This window comes from Cebus imitator, unplaced genomic scaffold (assembly GCF_001604975.1).
Source record: "Cebus imitator isolate Cc_AM_T3 unplaced genomic scaffold, Cebus_imitator-1.0 Scaffold41, whole genome shotgun sequence".
Lineage (NCBI taxonomy): Eukaryota > Metazoa > Chordata > Mammalia > Primates > Cebidae > Cebus > Cebus imitator.
Window position 1 is genome coordinate 7,877,195 of NW_016107356.1, and position 26,900 is coordinate 7,904,094.

A 26,900-nucleotide genomic window follows, 5' to 3' on the forward strand; every position below is an offset into this window, starting at 1 on the left:
TGCTGTGGCCCATGCAGCAGACAGAGCCAGGAGACTGAAGCCATCAAGGTGTACCCTGAGGCCATCAAGTTACCTCTCAGTGGAGTTCATAGAAGTTGAGACCTTAGACCAGAAGCCTGCCTCCTCCCTCCACCTGACGCCATAAGGCTACATCAGCCTTCCCCTGAACCCACAAGCTGTCTGCAAAGGGGAACGTGAAAGGGGCTGAGGGTGATGCATCCTGAAACCTTGACCTGTGTGGGCAGTGGCTCCAAAGTCAGATGTGAATCACATATGACTGAAAGAACCTTAAACTGGCAAGTTGTTCTGCTACTTCCTAGACATGGGGGCTTGTGAGCTAAGTGGAGCTCAGGTCTAAAGAAGTGAGGTTCTACCTCTGGATGCTTTGAGTTTTGTGTTCATGAGATTCCTTCTGCAATCCCTCACAAATTGTCTCAACAGGCAGAAGAGCCTCCCATTTTATGATAAGAAATGAGGCTCAATGTTTGACAAGCAAGGAGCCCTCTGGAACCCCTGTGCAGTGTTCCTTGGTGCAGACTTTAATAGTAAGGAGGTGATGACAGGAGAACAGGGTAAAAGGGGAGGGCTGGGCAGGGGAAAGGGGTGAGTGTGGTTCTCCATTTTGCCCAGGGTCGGCTGATGCTGAGAAGGTTTTGGGTGGTGTTCCTAGGGGTCTGCCATGACAAAATATCAGAACCTGGGAGGCTTAAACAACAGACATTTATTCTTTCAGTTCTGGAAGCCAGAAGCCCCAAATCAAGTTGTTTGCAGGGACACACTCCCTTTGAAGGATCCAGGGAAGAATCCATTCCATGGCTTTGTCCAAGCTTCTCACTGGCCAGCAACCCTGGGCATTCCTTAATGTGTCTACAGACCCATCGCTCCAATCTCGGCCACCATCTTCACGTGGCCTTCCTCTCTCCAGGCCATCCCACTGTCTCCTCTTTTAAGGAAACCAATCATATTGGATTAACATTCATCCTAATGACCTCATCTTAACTTGCTTACATCTGCACAAACCCCATTTCCAGGTAAAGCAACATGCACAGGTACCAGGCATTAGCACTTGAGTACATCTTTTTGAGGGACACAATTCAACTCAGTGAGCTAGCCTGCAGAAATTCATTTTCTTCTTCTTTTTTTTTTCTTTCTGTTTCTGGATGCTGGGTTTAGATAAATCAGCCTGCAAAGTTTACATACTTCCGTATTAGTCTTCTCACGTGGCTAATAAAGACATTCCTGAGTCTGGGTAATTTATAAGTGAAAGAGCTGTAATTGACTCACAGTTCAGCATGGCTGATGAAGCCTCAGAAAACTTACAATCATAGCAGAAGGGGAAGCAAACACATCCTTCTTCACATGGTGGCAGGAGAGAGAAGTGCCAAGCAAAGGGGGAAAAGCCCCTTATAACACTATCAGATCTCATGAGAATTCACTCACTATCATGAAAACAGCATGAGGGTAACTGCCCCCATGATCCAATTACCTCCCACCAGGTCTCTCCCACGACTCATGGGGCTTATGAGGACTACAATTTGAGATGAGATTTGAGTGGGGACACTGCCAAACCATATCGACTTCTCAAAAGTATGTTTCAGTCAATTCACACTTCTAAGTCAAAGAGCTGGAGACCTATTTTAACCTACGAAATACAAGACTTCTGCTTTCGTGGCCTCCTGTTGCCCTGGTAGACACTCCTGCAAGAAGCCTGACCTGTCTTCAGCTGCAGGTCTGTACAGCAAACCCACTCAAGGTTTGACTCAAACTTTCCATGTGTGAAGCACATGTTTAGATTTCTGATTTCTAGGAGTTGAAAAGAACTACGCAAGTGTAAATCATGTACAAAGGAATAAAGCATGGCAGCTCTGTGTGTCAAAAGGTTTACCTCTGCAAATCCCACAGACATGGGGAGTGCACCACATCGGTACAATTCAGGAGAATGCTGCCTCTGACTCTGCCTGCCTCCCCCGCATCCAAGCAAGCAGCCAACAAACAAAACAAACCCAGTGAAGCAGTAGCCTACTGCAGGGTTCCAAAAAGCCTTACAGAATTGAATATGGCAAAATGGCACATGGGGGCAACCTTATTAAAAATCTTTCCTGTAAAACATTGTGCATTGAAACTCTGGTAATAAATTCTGGAAATTTCTCCCTAAAGTTAAACATAAGGGATCCTGAGGGTTTACTCTGATCTCCTGAATCTAAGTATATGATGCTTACCTACCTATCTCAGAAAGGTGAGTGACAGAGGGACGAGGAGGCAGGGAAGGCACGGGGAGGGGCTTTCCTCCCTCTTACTTTCACTGGATACTTTCACGGGTGGGCCTCTCAGCAGTGTGCTGGATGGAGGAGAGGTGAGCAGGCTTTGCAAAGCCAGGTTGGGAAACTCACACACAGACACATACAGACACACACAGACAGGCACACATAAACACACACACACACACACACACACAGATACAAACACAGACATGCAGAGACAAACACACAGGCACACACACACAGACACGGGCACATACACTCTGCACTGTCCACTATATCATTTTAGGTGCAGCAAGAATAACTTTTATATATAGATCAAAATTTTGCCTCCTATCTATGAATGATTCTGACTAGCTGGAAAACCAAGGATGATTAAGCACTGCTTAGAAATGTGTCCCTAAAATATACAAACTTAAAAAAAATCGCTTAATATGTATTTTAATTTGTGTAATGGGGGATTTATAAATTAAGTACTTGTAGGCTGTTTGGATAAGAACATTTCTAGGGTTTCTTAGACCCAATTGAACCTAGAAATACCCTCAGGGGCCCAGGCCGCAAGTGTTTGTAATGCCCAGATAGATACAAGCCCTCTCAGTGACCCCCTCATATATAAATTTTAGAGGCTTGAATATCCAAGTGCCAAAGTGGACCATTTGAGACAAGGGCCTCAGCTCTGCATTTCAGCCTTTCTTCTTGCAGCTGCTGTTTCTGATGGAGGTAGCAGGACACTGGTGCTGATGTTGGCAGCAGTCGGGGTGGTGCTGGGCTGGGTGTGGGTTGAGGGTCATAGGTGTGGGATGGCGGGGGTGGAGACACATATCACATGACTCTCAAATGATTCTTGGCAATAGGAAGACAATAAAAGATTTTCATGTTCGGAGCTTAAACACAGAAGAATTTGCAGGTACCTTTTAAAAACATTCTTGTGATTCTTCTTTTCTTTTTTTTGAGATGGAGTTTTGTTCTTGTTGCCCAGGCCGGAGTGCAATGGTGGATCTCGGCTTACTGCAACCTCCACCTCCCGGGTTTAAGTGATTCTGCTGCCTCAGTCTCCCAAGTAGCTGGGATTACAGACATGTGTCACCATGCCCAGCTAATTTTTGTATTTCTAGTAGAGTCAGGTTTTCTCCATGTTGGTCAGGCTGGTGTTGAACTCCCAACCCCAGGTGATCCGTCTGCCTCAGCTTCCCAAAGTGCTTGGATTACAGGTGTGAGCCACCGTGCCCGGCCATGATTCTTCTTTAAACCAATGGCTCTCAACCCTGGCTGCCTGCTACAACAATGTGGGGAGCTTTTGAAACATACCAGTGCAGAGGCTGTTCACCGTTCTAATTCTGATTTAATCAGTCTAGGGTTTTAGGGTGAGGAGCTCTTCAGGAAATGGAAATGTGCAGCCAGGGCATTGAATCATTGCAGGTAAAACGGGGCATCCCAGCACGTCAGTAAGAGTGAGAGGGAGCTGTGGGTACAGCTACCTCCTCTGCAAGAACAGCACTGGCGTGGGCCTGGCTGATGATAAAGTCACCTACTTCAGTTTTTGATACTTATTGCAAAATATTTCAAAAATTCAGGAAATTATATGGAATTTCTATGCTCTGACCTCCAGGTTTAATAAATATTAGTATTTGGCTATACGTCTTTTGTATTCGTTTAGAAAATATACCTGTAAATAAATCTGGTCACTCTGACTGCATTGGGAAATTCGGGATACCTTTGGGTAACATGTACTGAGAAGACAGGCTGCTTACCCAGGTCCCTGCTGGGTCATTTGCACTTTAGTATAAGTGAGGGAACAGGGCGAAGGCAATGGTAGAGACTGAAGGGTGGGCAAAGATGGGGAGGCAAGTTGGGAAAAGGGGTGCAGAATGGGCATAGGGCTTACGGTGTCTATTTCAACCCCAGCTGGTCCACTGTTGGCCCTGGCAATGAGGTAACAATATTTTTACTGACGAGTTTTTAGGAAGAAATCACTACTCAGGAGACTGAGAAATCCCAGTTTTAGCATTCTTTGACCCCATATGGTTTCTTTCATAGTTTTACATTATATTCCTGGGCATCCCTCTGAATGTTCCCCTATTTTTTAGGGAAATGTTGAGTTCTTTGATCCATACCTTCTTGTGACAGCGCTCGGCTCCAGCACTGCCTGGATAAATGGCAGCCTATGCCATCTCTCACCTACAGCTGGAGAAGTCTTTTTTTTCTTTCCGCCTGCCTTTCCTTATTTGGAGTTGATGCTTTTTGACATTTCTGTCCAACAAATACTACCTTGGGTTCTGGATTATATTTTTAGGGAAGCAGTTGACATTTCTTTGATCCCTCCATTTGAAAATATTTATTTTAAAAATATTGAGAAAGGTAGAATTGACTTCTAAAATACTTCAATAAATAACCACTTTCATGTTGCCGTGATTCACTTTGGCAGAGAGATGCTATAGACAGATAACCCAGAGCAATGTCAAAAATAGACACAAACAAACCCTGCTCAATTCTGGTCTCTTCCTTTCTCTTTCTTTTTGCTGATTCTATTCAACATCCTGCCCTCTGCGATCTTAACACGATGTGTTAAATTATGGTATAATCAAAACTCTGTCACCCTCCATCACTTTTAACTTCAGGATGCCTTATAATTCCTGCTTAACCATTCAATGAAACAAACATATCAGGGGATGGCCTAGCAAGCTTAGTTCTAGAAGCTTATTCATCCTTCTCTGATGTCTGTCTAAACTCATACAAAGGAACACAAGTCACTTAGCAGTTATGTGGAAGTTACGTACAGCCTTACAACATCAGCATCACCAGGGAGCTTGCTGAAAATGCAGAATCCCAGGCCCTACTCCAGATCTATTGAACCAGAATCTGCATTTTAGCAAGAGCCCCAGATAATGGCTGTGCACATTACGGTTTGAGAAATTCTAACTTACAGCATAAAAATCAACCCTTGTACCACTCAGCTCCCTACCACAACATTAACTTACCTGCCTAGAGAATGTGGCTTACTACTTTTGATACTGCATTTGGTTTCCCTCTTGTTGGAATTCATTCGAGGTGGCTGACAAAATATTACAGAAAATATTTAAGGAAAGTTATAGATTATAGTCTCAAACCTTTTGGAAGGCTGAAAGGTTGTACTGGGGCAGGCTGAAGGCAGCCGGCTGGTCCATGAAGTTAGGGAGAAGATAGGGATGATAAGAGGCTTTTCCCAGTTTAAGTCTCTTTACCCCACATCCCTTTGTCTCTACTCTATTTACTCAGGTAAACTCTGTGCTGGATAACCCCATCAGGAGAAGATCAGAGGGGAATTACCTGTTAATAATGTTTTCTCTGCTCCTGGAATCTAAGGCTTTTATCATTTGTGAAACTACTCTTTTAGCCATGCTAATTATCCACAAGTGTGTTAACTTAGAACCTGTGTCATAAGTAAATCTGTGGATGTACATGGGGTCGGGGTTGACTGGTTGCATTTCACCCTCTGAGAGCAGCCAACGGCCACCCTAGCCCACTTGTATCACTGTAATGGTGTGAGAGCGCATTCATTCATCTGTCAGTGAGTCAGGGTCTGCAGGCCAGACTTCCGCAGGTGGTGACTGACTCCTCACCCTCTAGGTAAGGTAGTTTCAGGGAAAAAAAGCACAAATATATAAGCATTTTTTCCCAATTTCTGTTGTTAATGTGACAGTGATAATTATAGTCTCACCAGTTCTTTAAAAGAATCTAGAGATTTTCACTTTATTTTAAAATTATGTTCACAGTGTCATATTTCTGTTTCCCTTTTCTTCAGAGATGGGGTCTTGCTATGTTGCACCAATTGGTCTCAAACTCCTAGGTTCAAGTGATTCTCTGGACTCAGCCTCCTGAGTAGCTGAGATTACAGATGCAAGCCATCATCCCTGGCTCCATATTTTCTATTTTCTAACTAAAATTACATATGTGAAGCAAGGGAGAGAAATACATAGAACTTCCAAGCTATAGCAGGTCAGCCTCTTTCTAAAACTGAAATAGTAGCCCTGGGATTTAGAGATGAGCAAGAGAAGGGCTTTTCTTAAGGGCTCAGGAGGCAACATGACTTTGTCCTTAAAGACCTTAATGATCATGCCTATCTTCCCACCTGCCTAGCTGTCTAGAAATGTGAAGGACTTAGAATCAGCCAGGACTGAGTAGGGTGCAGCTAGCTTCAATATAACCCCATTAGCAGTACCTTTGGGGGTGTCTGCTCTGAGTGGGAGAAGTATTACCAGACTTTTGAATAGAACCAGCTTGGTTTCTGGCTGAAGATGACATACTTGCTTTAGAAAGCCCTCCTCCCCATGATTCAACATCTCTCTCCTTGACCCATCCCTATTCCTAGCTACCTTCACTGACCCCGTAGAGGTCATTCTTTGGACAGCATCTGAAATAAAAGATGTATAGCCCTTTCCTTCTCTGTCCCTCCCACCTGGTGAAAGAGGTAGACCTTCTCATTAATCTGCCCTCAGGGTAAAGTACCTTGTCCTGATTACTTCAGTAAATAGGGACACTGGAAGGAGGGTACCAGAATTAGAGGGGCTGTGAGACAAAGACAAAGGGCTTCAGAGCCCTCTCCCTCCCTCTCCTGCCCTGGGAGCTGCCTGACAGTGGTGCCCTGTTCCCATTCCCCATTTTAAAAAGTTGGAAATTTGAGACAAAGCCTTATTGTAAAATGTTGCAGTTTCTCAGGTATTCCCGGGTTGAAATCTCATCCCTAAAATCAGAAACTTTCTCACAAGTCTCATAAATGCTTGCAGGCTTACGGGTAATTTATAATGAAAAGAGTTTTAATTGGCTTGCAGTTCTGCAGGCTGTACAGGAAGAATGATGCTGGCATTTGTGGCTTCTGGGGAGGCCTCAGGAAACTTACAATCATGTTGGAAGGAAGCAGGGAAGCAGGCATGTTACAGGACAGGAGCAGGTGGAAGAGAGAGAGGGAGCAGGTGCCACACACTTTTCAACAACCAGATGTCATATGAGCTCACTCACTATCACAAGGACAGTGATGGTGCTAAACAATTTATGAGAAATTCATCCCCATGATCCTATCACCTCCCACCAGGCCCCGAGTCCAATACAAGGATTACAACTCAATATGAGATGGACAAAGATCTAAACTATATCACCCATGCTAACTGCTCAAGCCTCTGAAGCCCTTCGTAGGGTGCTGGAAGCCACCTGTCTGGTCATTGCACACACACCTGTTTCCACCTGAGCTGACAAGGCTGATGTGCGGCTGGCTGCTTCTCACCAGCCTGGCATGGGGCTCGGTTGTGTCTTAGCTAGGTGGTGCCTGGAGCAGTCCGGGCATGGAACATGCATTTTCTTGTGGGTCGTGAAGGTACAGAGGTCACTTTTCTTGGGTCTCCAGGTGAACCTTGAGACTGCGTTACCATTAGGAGGGAAGAGCTGTCACCCTCAACTCCTAGGGGAGACTCAAGGGCAGCATGTGGGCTTGGGGAGGAAGAAACTCATGGAAGCATTTAGGAACACTGAGTGTTTCTCTCTGGCAGGAGCCAGTGTCTGTCAGGGGAAGAGACAAGCTGACAGCAGGAGAGAAGACACCTGGGCCCCAGAGGCAGCGGGGGACCCCACGCTGACAGACACATCTCCACGAAAAACAGAGGCAAGCTGACAGTGCCTGGAGCTCACGGTTTGCTTCGGAAAAGGCACCTGAGCTTCAAAAAGGAAAAGAAGAAACGAGTGTCTGCAGCTGGGCTGCTGGGAATTCTTCTGGGAGCTGTGGTGCTGCTGGGGAGGGGCAGAAGCCGGGCTCCTGCCGGACTCAGGAGCGCAGCTGGTAGCCGGTTCGTGTGGGAGCCTGAGCTTTGCCTGCAGGAACAAACACTGGCTACTCTTGCCAAGGGATGTAAACAGCATCTCAATGCTGGGCTGATAGTTTTTGGGTAGAACTGGGTTCTCTCCATTCTACAAAGCCACTTTGGCTTCCGAGAAGGCAGCTCTAAAAAGAAGCCCTCTCTACTATTACCTTACAGAACGCCTGCTTGTGTGAGAGTCCCACCCAAGGTGTAGCCCAGCGGGGAGACAGAGCAGTGTGGTTCGGTCCTGGCTGGAAGGCGTGTGCACGGTGACCCTTGCTGGCAGCCAGATCCGTCCAGGTACAGCAATGGCAACGAGCAGGGGGAGCCTCGCTCAATGCTTCCTGTGGTGGGAGGAACGTCCTGCCACACCACACTTTCTTTCTAGAAGCAAAGTTGTCTGTTCCACTGCCTTGTCCAAAATCTTGCTTTAGCTGCTGATTGGCTCTGAGAGGCCATCTACGGTCCTGAACCTGATGCCATCCCTGCCCTGCGCCCTGTCCCTATCCCTCCAAGGCAGACCTCTCTTCACTTTCTCCCTGGGATTGCACTCCATTGTCACACTGCCCTCTGCTCCCTCACTTTTCTAAGGCTTCATCCCCAGGGCTACCTCGGATTTCCTGCATCCATCAGGGAAGACTCTGCCTTCGAACTCCTGGCTCAACCAGAGGTCTGTGCAGACTAGACGATTGCATGCATCCATCTTGGGTCAGGGGACAGCCTCATCATCACAGACATTGTATTCTGCATCCCCTGTCAGTATGAGAAGTCATTTGCATCTGTTTCCCCAAAGTTACCGCAGCGCTTAGGACCCAGTGGGATCCAATTCCTATTTGCTACGTTAGTCAAGATCAAGTGATATGGGAAAACACTTCTGAGTTGGAGCTCATGAGAAAGGAGAAGGGAAGACTCCTATGAAACAATTGTTACTCAAGTGAACCTGGGACACAGGCTCTGTGTGCTCACTACTGTGGGTTCTCCATGCTGGCCGCCTTTAAAATCATCTGGGAGGCTTGAGGAAGTGCCTGTGTGGGGAGGGGAAGGGTGAGTGTGGTGGGGGCCACCATGCATGGTGTGTCTGAGCAGCTTTGGTTGCTGATGCTAGCCTGATGTCTGTGGAATCTGATTTTTACATTTGAGTGGCCATGAATTGGGCTCTAGTGCCCTTAGCAGTCATGGAAATTTCTATTCCAGGTAGGCCACTGCAGAGTGCCTGTCAAGAGTTGTTCCCATTGGATTTCATTTCTTTTAAATTTCGAAAATGCCAGTATTAAGAGGCCAAGGTAGGTGGATCACAAGCTTGGGAGATCGAGACCAACCTGGCCAACATGGTGACACCCTCTGTCTACTAAAAATACAAAATTAGCTGGGCATGGTGGTGCACACCTGTAGTCCCAGCTGTCCAGGAGGCTGAGGCAGGAGAATAGTTGGAACCTGCCAGGAGGAGGTTGCAGTGAGCCGAGATCGCACCACTGCACTCCAGCTTGGGCAACAGAGCGAGACTCCATCTTAAAAAAAAAAAAAAAAAAAAAAAAAGCCAATAATGTGTTACTGTTCTGTGATTGCTCTAGAAAGGCTGTAGATGGTGGACGGAGTTGCAGATCAGGCTCCATAGATGTCATGTATCCTGGGCAATAAGAGATCTTCCCTATCAGCCTCAGTATTTCCATCTGCAGGTAATAGAAAAGCATTGGGTACAGGGGGATTGGAGGAACTGAATTGTTATAATACTTGTGAAATTGTATTTCTTAAAAAGGAGGCATAGTCAGGGAAAGACATTTCCTTTTCCATTAGTTTAGGTTTAATTTACAGTTGCTCATGATAATGACCATCTCTTTGCTTTATTTCTTTGTTGAAGCTTTGAATTCAGACAAAAGTTTTAAATATACTGTTTTAACAAGAAAATAGGATTTAATGTTTTAAAATAAAAAAGGCTAAAAAGAACTCACATAGTAAAAATGAAAATATTTCCCTCCTTCGGTTAAGAAGGCTTTCAACCCTTTAATAAGTGTACTTTCCTCAAGTTTTCAGGGGGCAAAACAGCTAAGAAAGGGAGAGATGGCTCTGTCTGCTGAGAAATGTGATGTTGAGTTTCTCCTGGGTAAGGGTGGAAGAACAGTGAGAGAAAGAGATTTTTGTCTTTTGTGTATAATCTCCGTAGAAATCATGACATTGCTTTAATGATATTCTTGCACATGTGAAACTAATAATAGTTTGTGACACCACAGGGAAAAACCAGTTTTGCCCTGAAATACGGCCAAGTTAGACTAGAAAAACGGTTGTTAAGAAGACTGTCCTTAGCTGAATTTTTCTCTTCTCGTTCTCTCTCACTCCCTCTCACTCTCCTTTCTCTCTTTCTCCAGCTCTTCTCTATTTTCTCACCCTCAAGTCTAAAAATTATAAATGTATCTCAAGAAGCTAGCACACTACCTCAGTTTTGCTGACCCTCTTAAAATCTCTTGGCCCGGCACAGTGGCTCACTCCTGTAATCCCAGCACTTTGGGAGGCCAACGTGGGTGGATCAGAAGGTCAGGAGATTTAGACCATCCTGGCCAACATGGTGAAACTCTGTCTCTACTAAAAATACAAAAATTGGCTGGGCGTGGTGGCACACACCTATAGTCCTAGCTACTTGGGAGGCTGAGGCAGGAGAATCACTTGAAGCCGGGAGGCGGAGGTTGCAGTGAGCCAACATCACGCCACTGCACTCCAGCCTAGTGACACAGCAAGACTCCATCTAAAAAAAAATCTCTTGTAAAGAACACATCTTGGACACTTGCAGCCAGTGAATGTTAATTGAAGAGTGGACCCTGGTAGTGTCTAGGAGAAAGCTGAAAAGACTGGAAGTGGAAAGAGTTCAAGGCCCAATGTCCAAAATGCAGGGCCAGAGTCTCCTAACCCTGGTCACAAATCCTGGTTCCCTGGTACAACTTAATCTTGTGAACTTGGCTTCCAGTTCCCTACCTACAAAATGGGAAAACAGTATGTTTCCTTCCTTCCTGGGCTCTTGTGAGAACCAACAGGCTTAGTGACTGGGACAATATTGCTGAAAGCTAGTAGCATATGAGTTCCACCATGCGAAGGTGTTTGCTTGGTGTCTGATATTAATTTCTCCTTTATAACCCACTCAGTTCCTGTGGCTGAGTAGCTCAGGTGGGCACAGGCTCTGGCAGCTGAGAATGACCTGTCCAGCTTCTTTGAATGTTTTCATGTCCAATCAGATTGCTTCTGTGGTTAATGGATCAGGGATTACAGACTGTTCTTTCATTGGGAAATGTTAGAATGTAAATAGGCACAGCCTTTTTGAAGTGCAATTTGGTGAAATGTAACAAGAGCTTTCAAAAAGTGCCTACCCTTCTACCCAGCAATTACATGTGTAATGCTTTATACTAAAAAGGCATTCTGATATAGTGTGTACAAAGACACATTGTGTGGGAGATGCTTATACAGCACTGTTTACAACAACAAAAAAGAGAAAACAACCCCAATGCCCAAAACAAAGGACGCTATGAATACACAGTAAGTATGTTTTACAGTCACCTACAATGCAGCCACCACAATCATAGTCTATGTTTAGTCGACCATATTGAGTACCTACCATGTGCAGGACATCAGCGAGGGAAACATCAGTGAACAAAACGAACAAAAGAACTCTACCCCTAGAAGCTTGCCTTCTATTGCAGGAGACAGAAAATAAACAAAGCCAATATGTTATTTGTGTGGCGTGTTAGAAGGTACCACGTACTATGGAGGAAGTTTAATCAGGAAGGAGGATGGGGAAGCAGGGGTGGAGGATGGGAGACTTATAGGAGGCGTGAATGGAGGCACTTGCTGAGAAGGCTCAACTTTGGATGGGTTTGATGAGAGAAAGGCAAATCTGGGGAAAGAACATCCCAGGCAGCAGAAAGAGGCCTGGACTTACGGAGCAAGTGTCCATCATGTTAGAGGATGCGCATGAGGCCATCAGCAAGGTGGGTGAAGAGCAGGGAGTGAGGCCCACAGTAAGAGACAAAGAAATCCACGGGCCACTCCTCATTCCTGACTTGGAGAGAAGTTGATGATGAATTACCAAATAACAAAATCAGTCATCAATAGATGATGATCAGTTTTTGTTATAAAATGTAAGTAAACCCTCCTATTTACTGCATGGGTTATTTTCTCTCCCACCCCCGCCTCCCCCTTTCTTCTCTCCTTCCTGCCTTCCTTTATTCAAAAATTTAGCTTATCTGAGTTTTCACATTTTTTCTACATTAAACATACTTGTGCAACAAACAAATGAGAAAGACTCAGGTAAAATAAATGCACAGTATTTTATCGTCTTTGGTCAAGCTGTTTGAGTGCAGAATTCATTGATGTTAAAATTTGTTTACTTTTCCGAATTGGCAATAAACACTGTTTGCCTTGTAGAAATGTTAAAACAATGGAAGAACTCAAGTTGGGAAGTTACTTTAAAGGTGAGTGTTGGCCAGGTGTGGCAGCTCACACCTATAATCCCAGCACTTTGGGAGGCTGAGGCGGATGGATCACAAGGTCAGGAGTTTGAGACCAGCCTGGCCAATATGGTAAAACCTTGTCTCTACTAAAAATACAAAAATTACCTGGGTGTGGGGGCAGGAACCTGAGGCAGGAGAATCGCTTGAATCTGGGAGGCGGAGGTTGCAGTGAGCCAAGATCACAACACTGCACTCCAGCCTGGGTGACAGAAGAAGACTCTGTCTTAAACAATAAAATAAAATAAATAAATAAATAAGTAATAAAGGTGAGTGTTGTCTTAGAGAAAGAGTAGGTTGGTTTTTACAAGTTAGGTCACACCCAAAATACACTTTCTCTGCATTTCTATTGGTGAAAATTCCCCAGGATGGATCTTAAAAGTGCCATGTATATAGAAATCACATGGAAACCATGTGGAAATAGAGGGATAAAGGTGGAGAGCTCCTCCCACCCCCACACATGTAACTACAGCCATGTTCAAACTCATCTGTAATCTGAAGAGCATTGACCTTGACTTCACTGTAAAACTTTGATGACTGAGAATGCTTCAGGACTGGAGTGTTCCAGTTTAACTTGAATTATTTGGATAATTGACTCAACTAGGAATAAACAGAATTTCAATTTAAGATTTCAAATTCAGTTGTTAAAAATCTTTCTAAAAAGTGAGTGAGCTCCCTCCTCTATATTGGTGAGTGTGCCGTGCTGGACAGTTTAGTCTTTGATGATGTGGGTGTCCTGGGATGTAACTGGGTCATTATTCTATTCTTAAACTTTAAAGTCCTACAAGAGTGGAGAAAGGAGCATATCTGCCTTCTGAAGTAACACATGTGCTTGGCATTAAAAATTATAAAATAATTAAATTGTTTATTACGGTTTTCATATCCTCTTAGAAGCAAGGGACAGGAAAACCAGCTTACTAATTTATTTATTTTTCTGAATTATCCCCATTTTGTAGCTAGAAAACCTAATATAGAGAGAAGTGAAATAACTAATCTAATAGAGCTCAGTGTCTGTCAAAGCTCATCCTATAGAACTACATGACTCCAAGTTAACTCCAATTTCTTAGGCTCCTAGGAAGGAAATGTGGTTATGTCTAAGGGCATGAGGGCTTAGGTTTTGGAGATCTTTAAAGCAACACAGAAGACAATGCCAATACAGAAAGACCAGAAATCAGTGACCTGAACTGTGCTCCAATTTTTATATGGCTTACAAAAGTGAATGTTACATCCCTGGTCCCATCTGAAATACAAATTTATTCCTTTTCTTCCATCATTTAAATATCACATCTGAGTGACATCTAGAATGGATGCTTTCGCCAGTACAAGTTACTAAGAAAAGAAGAAAACTCTTTCCCACGTGACATCTCCCCTCTGACCCACATAACAGTATTTGGGTGTTTTATTTCTTGTACAGTGGATCCTCACTGCATTCATAGAAATGGCTACAATGTGCCTCATGGAATAATAAGGGTCTGCATTATTTTTCCAAAGACAACTATTTTTAATAGTTTTAATAGTTTCCAGTAGTTCTCAGTATACTTTAAGGATTATAGAAATATTATTCAAATATTATATACTGAATGGCCCTTCCATGAAACTCCTTGAAGAGACACACAGCAGATACAATAATGTGTAGTCTGACCCTTGCTGGCAAAGGAGTTTGCATCTGACAGAGAGTAAAAGTGTGCGGGAAGGCACCAGCCCACAGGGTGGCTGCAGAAGAAACCCCAAGACAGTGCCCGTGGTAAGAAGATAAAACTTCAAGCCTGAGAACCTTTCTGGTGGCATTTTCAAATATACTTTTAATTGACATCTCAAATTCAATGACCTGGACATCTGCCTCAAGAAGCTACCTGGTTTATTGTTTTGATTTATCTGATATGACAGCATATAAATTACCCTTCCTTCCTTTTAAAACAATTCCAGGGTGTCAGAACCTCTGTTATCAGAAAGTCTCTCTTGCACATATTAAGCCCATTGTTTTCTCTTCTCTTTACTAGAAACAGCTGTCTCTCCCTCTCCACCCTGTCTGAGATTCCTTCTCAGGTGCTAAGAGTTTCAAGGTCCTACTCAGTGCTTTTTCTTTCTTCGCCAACTTAGTGAGATCTCTTTTGCCCCTTCCCATGATATGGTTTGGCTGTGTCCCCACCCAAATCTCACCTTGAATTGTAATAATCTCCATGTGTCAAGGGTGGGGCCAGGTGGAGATAACTGAATCATGGGGGCAGTTTACCTCATCCTCTTCTCATGGTAGTGAATGAGTCTCATGAGGTCTGATGGTTTTATAAAGAGGAATTTCAATTTAAGATTTCAAATTTAGCTGGGTATGGGGGCAGGCACCTGTAGTCCCAGCTACTTGGAAGCCTGAGGCAGGAGAATTGCTTGAACCTGATGAGAATCAGCTGGGGTCAGTGGTTCTCAACCTGTGTCCCTGAACTGGCAGCAGCAAGCAGCATCACCAGGGAGCTGGCTACAAATGCAGATTCTTAGGCCCACCCCAGATCTACTGGATCAGGAATTCTGAGGACAGGGCCAGTCATCTGCCCATCCCCTCCAGGGTTTCTGATATATTCTAAAGGATGAAGTGCTCTTGCCTGCTGCCATGTAAGACATGGCTTTGCTCTTCCTTCTTCTTCCACCGTGATTGTGCGGCTTCCCCAGCTGTGTGGAACCATGAATCCACTAAACCTCTTTCCTTTATAAATCACCCAGTCTCAGGTATGTCTTTGTTAGCAGTATGAGAATGGACTAATACATCATGAAAGTGACCATTCTGTGGAATCTTGGGTTGCTTTAAGGGCACAGAGTGATTGGATCTGTTTTGTGATTGGAAAATGAAGCATAATGACTCACTCAGATGACCAGTGTCTGAAATGGCATGGGAAGAGGCCAGGACAGACACACAAGGCTTCTCACTCATTTGTTTATCACTCTCCATGTATAAGTCTTGCCTTATTTTAGCAATACCAACAGTTCATCTGGAAATTTGAAAAATGAAGAACAACTTGAGTCCAGGTTCCTTACCTGAAGAAAGAGACGAACTACAACAATACTTGTATGTTGCAAGGACTCAAGTAGTCAAATGAGGATTGTGATTTTTCAGCAGGACACCAGGGTCTGTCTTTAGTGCTACAGCCTCCTTACATCTATTTTATAATAAAAGGACCATTTACTTTAGATTGGTTGAGAGTAACCAAAAAACATCCAGTATTATCGAATAATTGTTCATTTTAAGAAAACCTTATTAATACAGTGAAAATATCAGGGGGTTGTTTGGAAATTGACTGGTGAGTTTTAATTAAATTATCCTATCCCACACCAGTTTTTTGTGTTGCTGCAACCACAATGACACTTTTTCTATCAGCTTCTCTAAAGTCCAGGTTTCACACTCTTTGTGGGTAGGCTATTATGAATGACTCTGGTATTCACATAACCAAGGATTTTCAGGTGAAATATGTCTTCTGATGCTGGATCCCATGTTCTAGCTATTATCCCAGTGGTCAACATAACCTCTTTGTACTTGCCGTGAGAGCTGAATCTCACAGAAGACTCAGCCTTGCTAACTTAAACTCATCAGGAATAGAGAAGACCATCTTAGTGGTGCAAGCTAAATAAATAATATCCCTGAAAAATAAAGTTAATTAACAGCAAAGTATTTTTGTTCATTTTTTTGGTATCATATTGGGGTCTTAAAAAAATTATCTTGACTTATTTGGAAGTTCTAGACTGACCCACACTCACCACTATACTGAAGTAGTGGGCTGTGCCATAAAGATTACTTGCAGACTAAGGTGGGTTCCACATAAAGCCCACTTTATATTTTTACCATAGACTCCTTCTTTTCATGGGGTCTCCGTTCATGCTGCTTGGGAGCCAGGCTAAATTCCCAGTGACATCTATAAAAGCATAAGGGAGTTTTACTTCATGGGCAGAGAGAAAGTTTGTAGTTTGACAGGTATGACTGAATAACTAGGAGATGACGATCAAGCAACATTGTTCTTGTACATGAGGAAAAAAAAGGAGTCTTGTCTACTCTCTGCTCCAGATCAGAAAATAAAATGGTCCCACCATATTCAGGATGAACAAATTTCCCATTCACAGAAAATCTCCAAAAACATGCACTTAAACTCTGCCAGCCAAAACCTTGCACGTGAAAGTGACAACATACCGCAGCCCTAACTGGCTGCTGCAGGGGCTCAACTACCTCTCTGCCTAGCACCACTATTTATTCCCTGGAACAAACTCACCATTCTGCGCCTGGACTGCGGCCACGTGCGCTCCCTCTTGCCCATGCAGGGTGGTAGGAGAGCTTTCCTTGGGCGGAATCCATCATCAGCCTGCTCTCTTGGCTCATGAGTGATTACTGCTCTCAGCACCACTGATGACACTAAAGTGGGTCCATTTTTCTATTACTCATTTACTGCTTCACACATGCTTAGGGTTTCTTGCCTTCTCATCAGTGTCCTAGCTGTGTGTCCTAATCTCAGTATTTAACTCTGTCTTGCTCATGACTGCCAGATTAAAATCCCTGTATTTCCTCCCATTTGGCCCCAGTCAAAGCAGTCACTTCTCCAAGATCTACAAGCTCACATGCCAGGCCAAAGTGTGGTGCTCTGATTTCCATGGTGTGGTACACCATACCGCTGCCTGATCAATCCTCATTGCCAATACATCTTACATGCATGTAATGGCAAAACCGCAATTACTTTTGCACCAACCCATAGGTGGATTCCTGATTGGAAAGCCCTCCTTTCTCCTGGGAAAACCTTACTAAGCACTGAAACGCTACTCTTCTTCCAAGACACCGTCACTTTTCACCACATCCCTGGATGTTTTCTGCTGATCCCAGCCCTCAGTAATGTTCTCCTCCCTCACATAAAGCCTAGCACCATTCTCTTGTGTAATGCCATGCTTCTTTGTGAGCATTATTGCTTCATTGGTAGTCTCATTTTCTAAGTTTCTGGCCTCTGAGAACTGAAATCAGGACATTTTTTTCCTGTGTCCCCCTTGTCTTCTTTAGATAGTGGGTACTTAGTAGAGATTTGTTGACTGACTAACCCAAGAAGCTAAGACAATTCTGGACATAGTGATGAAAGGCCAATTTCTGGCAATATGAAAGTTGTCAGATGTTTTGAATGAAAGTAAATGTTATATAATAATAATTATTCCTCACTTGACTGCTTAAAAGTCTGCTGTGATAAGCACTCTATTCAATTTTCTTAATATGGCTTTTCTCAAGAGTACACCATTCTTATTCACTGATAGTGTCTTTTATTTAAAGGATAATAGATGAGACTATTAATTTTGAAAAGAACAAAGAAACCTCAGAATGGATTAACTGTAATTCCAAAATACTAAGCAGTTTATTTAAATAAACTGCCTAACAGAGAAGCCTTGCTTTGTACTTATAATCTTTGAAACTTAGTGTGATCATGCATATTTTTTCTGTTGGACCAAAAGCTCTTTGTTTTTGCTTACGCCCCCCACCCCCAACCCAAGACATTGAGTCCAGGTGAAATCTCCCTTTGCAGTGGGCATTCTGGGTCCCAGCTCTAGTTGTGACTCTGCCTGGCTCTTGTGTGAGCATGCACTCGAAGGTCTTTATCGTGGGAAGAAGGCTGTGAGAAGGGGCATTATGTCTGGGTTCCTCCCTAAAGCAGATCTGAGAAAACCCTAAGCCAGTAGCTCCACCCTTTAGAGTATATCAAAATCTCTGGAGGGGATGGGCAGATGATTGGCCCTGTCCTCAGAGTTCCTGATCCAGTAGATGTGGGGTGGGCTTGAGAACCTGCACTTGTAGCCAGCTCCCTGGTGATGCTGCCTCCTGCTGCTGCCGGTTCAGGGACACACGTTGGGAACCACTGACCTCAGCTGACTTTCATCAGCTCTGATGCCTCCTTTTGTCCACCGAGACCTCACCTGTGGCCAGTCAAGGAGACATGTGGGGTGTTGGCTTGGGCCCAACAGTCTTGAGTGCTGACTGAAAAAAAAAGGGGGGGTCACCTAATTCGGCCTCTTTTCCAATGAAAGAATTCCTCTTATGACAACACATAATATCATAGTTGCTTTATTTGCCCTCCTCTTTCTGCCCTCTCTTTATATGCTTTACTGCTATGGGCCCAGCCACCCCAAGAGGGCTAAAGAAAATTTAAGAGGATGCATAAGTTTAGGGTATTCACTGGTGAGACTTCAGGAGAGAGCTGAAGAGGAAAGAATCTACTCCTACTTTGCCATTGTTGAAAGTGGATTTCTTGAGAGTAGGAATTATATTGTAGTAGCAGTATATTTTGCACATTAGAGACATCTACAAATCTAAAGTGTGCTCTGCCTGGCTCATCATGGAGTCTCAGCTCTGAAAAGAATGTAAGGTGATGGAGAAGCCTCCAGAGAGAGATTTCATTCCCTGTCTTTTGATTGAAGGTAGTGTGTCGACAACACAAAGCAAGGGTAAAGCTTTTCCACGAGTGGTGAGTCCCGTTGCCCTGCCTCTTAGTCATGTGATACTGCTTAGACATGTGATCACAGCATTCCAGACCTGCTCTCTTAGACCACGAGGTTTGTGTATGGATTGAGATGCCATGCTTGGTTAAATACCATTCACTTCTTTTATAGAAAAATGATGGCTCCCTAACTCATAAAGCAATGGCCCCATAGAGTGGTGAGGTCCAGTCTGATTTGTTGACGGAACCTGAAGGGCACCACTTCTCTCACAGCCATTAGAAGTGCTCTGTGTTGGCAAAGACCTTGAAATACATGCACTCCAACCCCGGTTCCTAGCTTTCTCAGCTTCTTTATGCTTCTAGTGACAAAGAATTCAGAGCTGTGCAAATGCAGAAGACAGATCATATTACCTCTGTCCAGCTCTGTCTACTGAAAATGCTTTCTTATATTAAACCAAAATACGTCACTTTGTAGATTCTACTGCTGAGTCCCACTTTTATCCCATAGAGCCCAGCAGAACAATTCTAATTTCTTCCTTCATGTTCAAATATCAAGATGCCTGAAAATAACTATCATGCCTCTTCCCCAACATATTCTCCAGGGAAAACACCCTTAATTCTTTCATCTACTCTTATATTACATGGTTTGCACTCACCTACTGTCCTGCCTACTCCCTTCTGCACATGACTGAGTTGGGTTGTATCCATTTTGGATTGAAATGATTTGAACGTGACAGTGAAATAAATCCTCTCCTCAATAACATTCTCTTCATTAAACAAAAGTTGCACTATGAGACATTATTTACTTTGGAATGGCAAGATATTTGAAGAGGTCAAGAGTTTTCTAATCCAGTATTACTGCCCCATGGAAGGATTAACATGCATTACTGGTATTTACTGTTTCAATTTGATAATGTTTTCCCCTGCATGAGTGTAGGTGGCTGTGGTATCTGAGTTAGGGGAATGGAGATGACATAAGAGAACTAAAAGCATTATGGAACGCCTCCCTATTTCTTCTGGTTCTTCCTCTCATAGTCTTCTCATATATTTCTCCCTGAAATTTCTCTTTTCTGAGTTGTAAGTTTGGATTAAAGCTGTTCTTTTGCTTCTAGTGAAAAGGTATGGAACTCAGTTTCCAAATTTTCTCCTTGAGGGAAGCAGAGCTTCTCAAACACTACTTATAAAAGACATGGTTTACTTTCAGGAGAGCACTGACTATTAGTAGATTAATTCAACCTAAACTTACAGCATGTGTCTAACCTATAGACATTTATGTGATTTAAAACAAAATGCAAATTGCTGGTCAACAGCAGGTGCCAGAGAGTAGAAGACAGCATCTAATTCTTCAGCATTCTTAGACACAATGTGGGTGTAATTGTCAGGATTAGAACGTTGCTTTTGAGCATGGGTTGTGAAGTTGGCTTTTCTCCTTTGTGTCTACTTTAACGGATTGGCTAACAGAAATCAAACAATATGTATTTGTATTTCTTTTGTTAAGAGTCATCTACACCCACTCCAAAAGTCAAAATATCCCAACTAATGTATTTTACAAAATACACTACTAAAGAATGATTCAGGGCACCATGAAATACTATCTCTACCAGGAATCTTTTCACCATTGGGACAAATCATTTCCTCTGCCTTACTCTATTCCTGATTTAAATTAGCTGTATTTCTTCGATGCCCGACATGTATATTGGGCATGCATACCAAAGACTTCAGCACGTTCAGCCTACAAGTTTCCCCTCCTCCTGGTCATAGAGCTGAACTACAATTTGCAGCTACCCTTGCAGTTAGGTATGACCATAGAATATGGATAGGAGTTATATACATTACTTCCAGGTCTGGATCATTAAAATCTTCTACATAATCATCTACTCTCACTCTTTCCTTGTCTGTAAGTTGGATATCAACACTCAGGAGATCTTAGAAGCCATGTGCTAAAGATGACAAAGTGTCCATCAGCCTGGGTCCTTGTACAGCATCAATGAATTAGATTTATGCGAATGAGAGAGATCTTCTATTTTGCTAAATTGGTGAGATTTAGAATTCTGTTTCAAGAGCTATCTAATTAATAAAGTATACACAGGCTCATCAAGAACTCAAGTTAATGCCACATTGAAATAAATGAATAACAACATCTGCTATTTATGAAGTGCCTGCTTTGTGCTGGACATTGTACTAATAACTTTTATTTTTATTTTTGGAGACAGAGTCTCATGCAGGCTGGAGTGCAGTGGCACAATTTCAGCTCACTGCAACATCTGCCTCCCGGGTTCAAGTGATTCTTGTGCCTCAGCCTCCCAAGTAGCTGGGACTACAGGCATGCACCACTACATCTGGCTAATTTTTGTATTTTTAGTAGAGATAGGGTTTTGCCGTGTTGGCCAGGCTGGTCTCAAGTGATCTCCTAGCCTCAGTGATTAACCCACTTCAGCCTCCCAAACTGCTGGGATCATAGGCATGAGTCACCACCCCCAGCCTATGGTAAGAACTTTATTTACATTATCACATGAATCCTCATAACATCTCTGGGGCATATGTTGTTATAATTACTATTGTTATTATTTTATAGATAGGGAAACCAAGGCAAAAAGTTGATTAAGGTCACAAAATTAGCATAGTAGATTATATAATTGCCTCCAGTTATTCCCTTCCCTCCCTGAAAGATTAGATGTCTCTACCTGTTGCTACATGGCTTGCAGTGCCTCACTGTGGGAAAAATATACATCTCCTTCCCATTGACTATTGGCACTGGTGCGACATGTGAATTGTTTGGTCGATGGAATGTGAGTGGATAACTTGTGACATATCTGAGCAGGAATTTTAAGGGCCATTGCTTAACTTTGTATTCTCCTTTTCCTCTGATGCTGGGATGAAGTGTTTCAGACCAGACTGATTCTTGAGCTTGAATTACAGAACGAAGAAGGCACAGGAGGCAGAGCCACAACTGACCAGCAGAGGTATAGAGCTCCAGGGAATAAATACGCCTTTGTGTTGTAAGACACCAAGATGCTGCAGTTGCTGTTATTGCACCAAACTTAGCAAAAACTGACAGATACACCTAGACCTTGATGCAGATTCAGTTAGTGAGAAACACCGGAGCCTGTGCTCTTAATCACGGAGCAACACCACCTACGAAGCACATTGTCAAGCTTGTACAAGTTCCTGCTAGATGATACAAGATAAATTTAAAGCATCATTAAAAAAATCAATTGTCATCCTGGATAGGAAAAAAGATGTCTGCAAGTTTAAAGAGGAAACTGCCACAGGATTTAAACTTAATTTATAGACACGTCTCTCACATTGCATATAATACGTTCAGAATTAATCCCACAGAACAGTTGTTGGCAAGGACATGGATCTTGTTACCCACAGATGCACTTTCTGGTTCCTTTTGTAAGTATTGCATATTGGAAGCCGCATCTCTGTGACTGCGAATAAGACCAGTGATGCATGTTAGCCAAATTCTATTCACTAAAAGAATCACCAGTACTGTATGATTCCTAGTCCTAAGCACAGCTAGAGAGAAAAAAATGAGAAACATGAGACTGAAGGAGATTATGGGTTTCATCTGACACGAATACATTTATATAGTCATAAATTAAATAGTCACTTGGCTAAAATTTAGGGTTAACTTTACATATTGTAACTAGGAAAGTTGACTAATGGCCTTAATGTATTCCAGATAAAATACAGATCTGAATGACTACTCGAACATTGCACACTGCACAAAATCATTCTCTGATTTGGTTTTGTTTAAACAATGATTCAATTTAGCAACAAATAAATAAATGAATATTTACAATTGATTAGGAGGTATGGTTATATCAAAGCTACAGTTTAGTGAGGATAGAGACTATTCTTTTAATGATGAGACTGCTCCTTATTTGACAAAAATAATTTTGCTATTACTTAATGTTATTAAAATAATAGCAAGTATGTGTATATTCTAGTACTTTGCCAGAGGAAATTCAGAATACCATTAGAGCACTAACTGCTATTGTGATTATCTCTTCTTTTTATTGGATCCTAATTATTTATGGAAATAATTATTTAAAATGCATCTTAAAATGTATTTTTATCCCAAACAGCTATATTTTATTTTTCTATCTCCCCAAACACTTTCACTACAATTAAAAAGAAAACTCTAATTCAACAAAAGTGTTTTGATGATTTTTCAACTTAACTGCCAATTCCCACCTTATTGGTATTACCAGATTTAATAATTTTGTAAAACTCCAGAGTCAATCAATTCTCTTTTGGTACTTACATGTCAATTATTGAAGATAAAGTAAAGAAACAATAAATGCCATCTCAAGAAGCTATAAATCCAAATTCACTGAATTTAAACATCATAATTCCACCAGACTTAAAGCTTTAAGACAACTAACTTAGAAAAACCAACCTTACTTTGAAAAGTATTATCACTTTAAAGCTGGCAGCAATAAGTAACTGCCTTTTCCCCTCACTTTCTTCCTTCTTCCTACTCCACCTATCTCTGGTCCATTTCCATTTCCATATTGCTTATGTATTATTTGATAAAGGAAGAATTGGTGAAAAAGAGAAGAGCTTCACTTTATCTGCCTGACTTTACATAAAGAGGATTTGTTTTGTTCTCATGAAGGTTTACATGGTCAACATTAAACCCTGGTGGAAAGAAACATTTTCTACCAGTGAAAATCAGCGAATGGGATTAAGATTCCATAAGGGTATTTTATTTTTAATCTCCAATGAATTTTTTCTATTGCTTCTTAAATAAGTATTCTAATTTTTCCTCTATTAAGTAAAGGTAGACTGAGAAGGATAGGGATGAAAATGAGACTGAATTAAAAGCCTTTTTATATTCTTAAAGGAAAAAGTCCATGTAAGTTCTACGTATTAAATAAAGACCTGGGTCACACAAATGAAAACACTATATACCAATGTTTAGGCAACACTGAGATGAGGTAACTATCATTTAGGCAATACCTAGACGAGGAATCAAAATGATTTTTTTTTTTTTAAACAGCAAAATGGAACCAAGTGAATGGGGATGAATTTTCACAAGCTGTTCTCCTTAGCAAGTCTTACTTGAAATGAGTAAACCAATTATTTTGGAGTATCCTATTGACTGCAAAGGGCATAGTGACACTTTGCTCATCAATTAGCCACCTAGGAAGAAAGCAAGTCATAGTTTGGTGAATACACACTGAATATGTGAGCATGGAATCTACCAGAACTAAATTATTGACTGAGCAATTTCATATACCCAGATTATTTACACCACCCCTCTTTTTAAATTTATAACAGAAATTGAACTTTAGAACTCAGAAATACATTACTTTGTTTATCTAACAGTCTATATTCTTGTATAGCTTTACCTTCACAATGAATGTCTGCTTCCTTCTGCTGATAATATCAGATGGAACAAAGCCCAGGGAACAGCTGCTTTGTTTAATACACCATGCATCACTTCTTCTGTCTACTTTAGGTAGCAACTCTTTCATAAACTAAATTATGGATAAACTCATCAATACCTATCAGGAACTGAAATGTAAGAAATAGTGCAATAACTCATCCTTTGGCTTAGGTTTGAAATAAATTGCTCTGCCTTCACTAACAATCATTTGAAAAGACTGGAAGATATAAACACACTGCTTTAACCACATCCTGAGTGCTCAGCATGCGGTATCTTTAGAAACAACAACGTGTCACACTTGGAAAGCCCAGAAAAAAAGCCAGGATCATATCTTGTTTACCACTAAAAATAACAAACCAGAACCAGCTCAAGACCTCATGCACAAGTATGTTCATGAAACAGGAAAGCAGCCAGGGATATTGTCAAGCCTTTATCAACATTTCCAGCCAGCTGTCAAACCTTTGACTGGTCTCTGCAATTCAAACCGAACCTTGTAACACCTGGACGGCACTCTTACAGGCGTTCTATTGCAAACGCGACTGCCACCTTCCTATACTAATTTTCCACTTCATATCAGTGATGGTGGTGGTGGTGGGGGACCTACTACCAAGGATGAGAGCAGGGCAAAGACCAGCTTCTAGTAAAGCAAGAGCAGAAGAGCTGGATGGACTTACCTCTTTTCCCTGTATGAATGTTGAAATGGAACTTGAATGGAAATAAATCCTTCCCTCCTGCAGTTTCTTCCTTGTTTGTATGAGAGAAGTGACTCCTCTTGGTTTCCTATGCCTGCAACCTAGGAAATGTAGCCACCTTGCTCACACGCAGGCATGAAGATGTGATCACTGGCTCTCATCTTGCTAACACACTCTTTCTCCTTTCCAGGAGCTCACCAGTGTTGCTTTGAATCCTGCCAGGTCTAGACTGAGAGGAAACTATTTCTCCACCCTCTTGAGTCCTAGGACCCTAGGAAAGAACTTGGTTGGCTGGTTTCTCACTGACTAGGGTGCTGCCACAGCTCCCTTCTGCCATCTATGCCCAACAAAAAGTTAAAGAGAGGAGCGTGAGAGGGCAAAGGAGGCATGTTTTTGTAAGCCAAAGGGACTCGGCTGAAACTAGCAACCCTCCTCAGGGGCTGATGGGCGGCGTACGTGCGAGTGTGTGTCTGTGCGCGCACGCGTCCTTTTTCTTCCCCCTAAGGACGGAATCCTGTCTCCACTCTAAGTTCAGCTCAGGTCTTTCCCTGTCCCAGTGTTCCTGATTCTGAATAGTTCCTCTGATGCACCGCCATGCATAAAATGGATGATTTGCAAGCTTCTTTGCTTCACCTAATTCCGTGGATAATTTGATATCCAGATTCTGCCCGAGCCAAGGAATCTTTTCTTTATAGAAAAGATTTCTTTATAGAAAGCGATTGACCTCCAGTGACCAAAGGAGTCGGTGCCACTCGCTTGGGGCTGCAGAACTGGGAGGAGGCTGCACTCTCGGAGCCTGGGCTCTGGCCTTGGTGCTGAATCCGGAACCCGCTGGGGAACCACCACCTCGGCGCCACCCCCCTCTCCCCCCCCCCCCCCCCCCCACCCCACCTCGGCAACTTTCGGGAGGTTTGAGGAGCACGCGGTCAGCTCTGGGCGCCCTCTTGAGTGCCGCCGTCAGAGAGTTGGGCACAGCCGATGCCCTGGGACCCGCCACAGGGCACGCGGCTGGCTTATTCCTTTGCCTGGAGCCGGGAAAGTTTTGTCCAAATTTTTTCCCCTGTAACTGGAGCTGCAGTCTCCCCTTCCACCTGGGTCGCCATGGAGACTCGAGCTCTTTTTCTTTCTCCAGGCAAAATGGGCGAAGCTCAGTTAGCTCAGCCCTGACTATAGCAAGCCCTTTTCCCTCCCTAAGCAGTTCCTGGGCATCACCCTTCTTCGTTTTTTTCAGTAAAAGAAAGGCAGGCAGGGAACGGGCTGGCGGGGATGTTGCATTGCCCCCTGTACGTGTGGGGCTCCCGGGGATCGGAAGGCTTTGGATAACAGCAGTTGGGAAACGCTCTAAACACATAATACATCTCCAACTCCCCAACACTGGAGTTGTGGGTTTTTCCCCCCTCTTCCTTTTTTTGGGGAGTGGAGGAGGAATTCTTTGGAAAATTCTGGTATTTTGTTTCTCCACTAACCTCATCCTATCTCTGTAGCTGTTTGTATTAAGATATGTTTTCCCCTGAGAATCTCACCATATTGCACCTAGTACAACAGATGTACCTGTGGATCCACCGGGCTTTTATTGGGTTTTGGGAATACTGATGTTATTTCACTTAAAAAACGAATCCAAGAGTAATGTCTTGATTAAAATGAAAGTATATCCACAGGGAAGCAAATATCCACATCCACACAGTCCTCTAAATGGCACACACATCTCGTTTTATCTAAAGCGTTCCCCCCCCCTTCCAGTTACAAAATAATTCAGTTTACACCTAGGGAGATCTTCCTATTTACTGTTTTCAG

At 42.9% G+C, this 26,900-nt stretch overlaps 1 protein-coding gene across 1 annotated transcript in view; it reads right to left on the bottom strand.

Annotated features, from left to right (window-relative positions):
- KCNJ6 (potassium inwardly rectifying channel subfamily J member 6) overlaps window positions 1-26,900 on the bottom strand; it is a 298,664-nt gene that overhangs the window by 270,646 nt on the left and 1,118 nt on the right. The gene's annotated exons all lie outside the window — the stretch shown is intronic.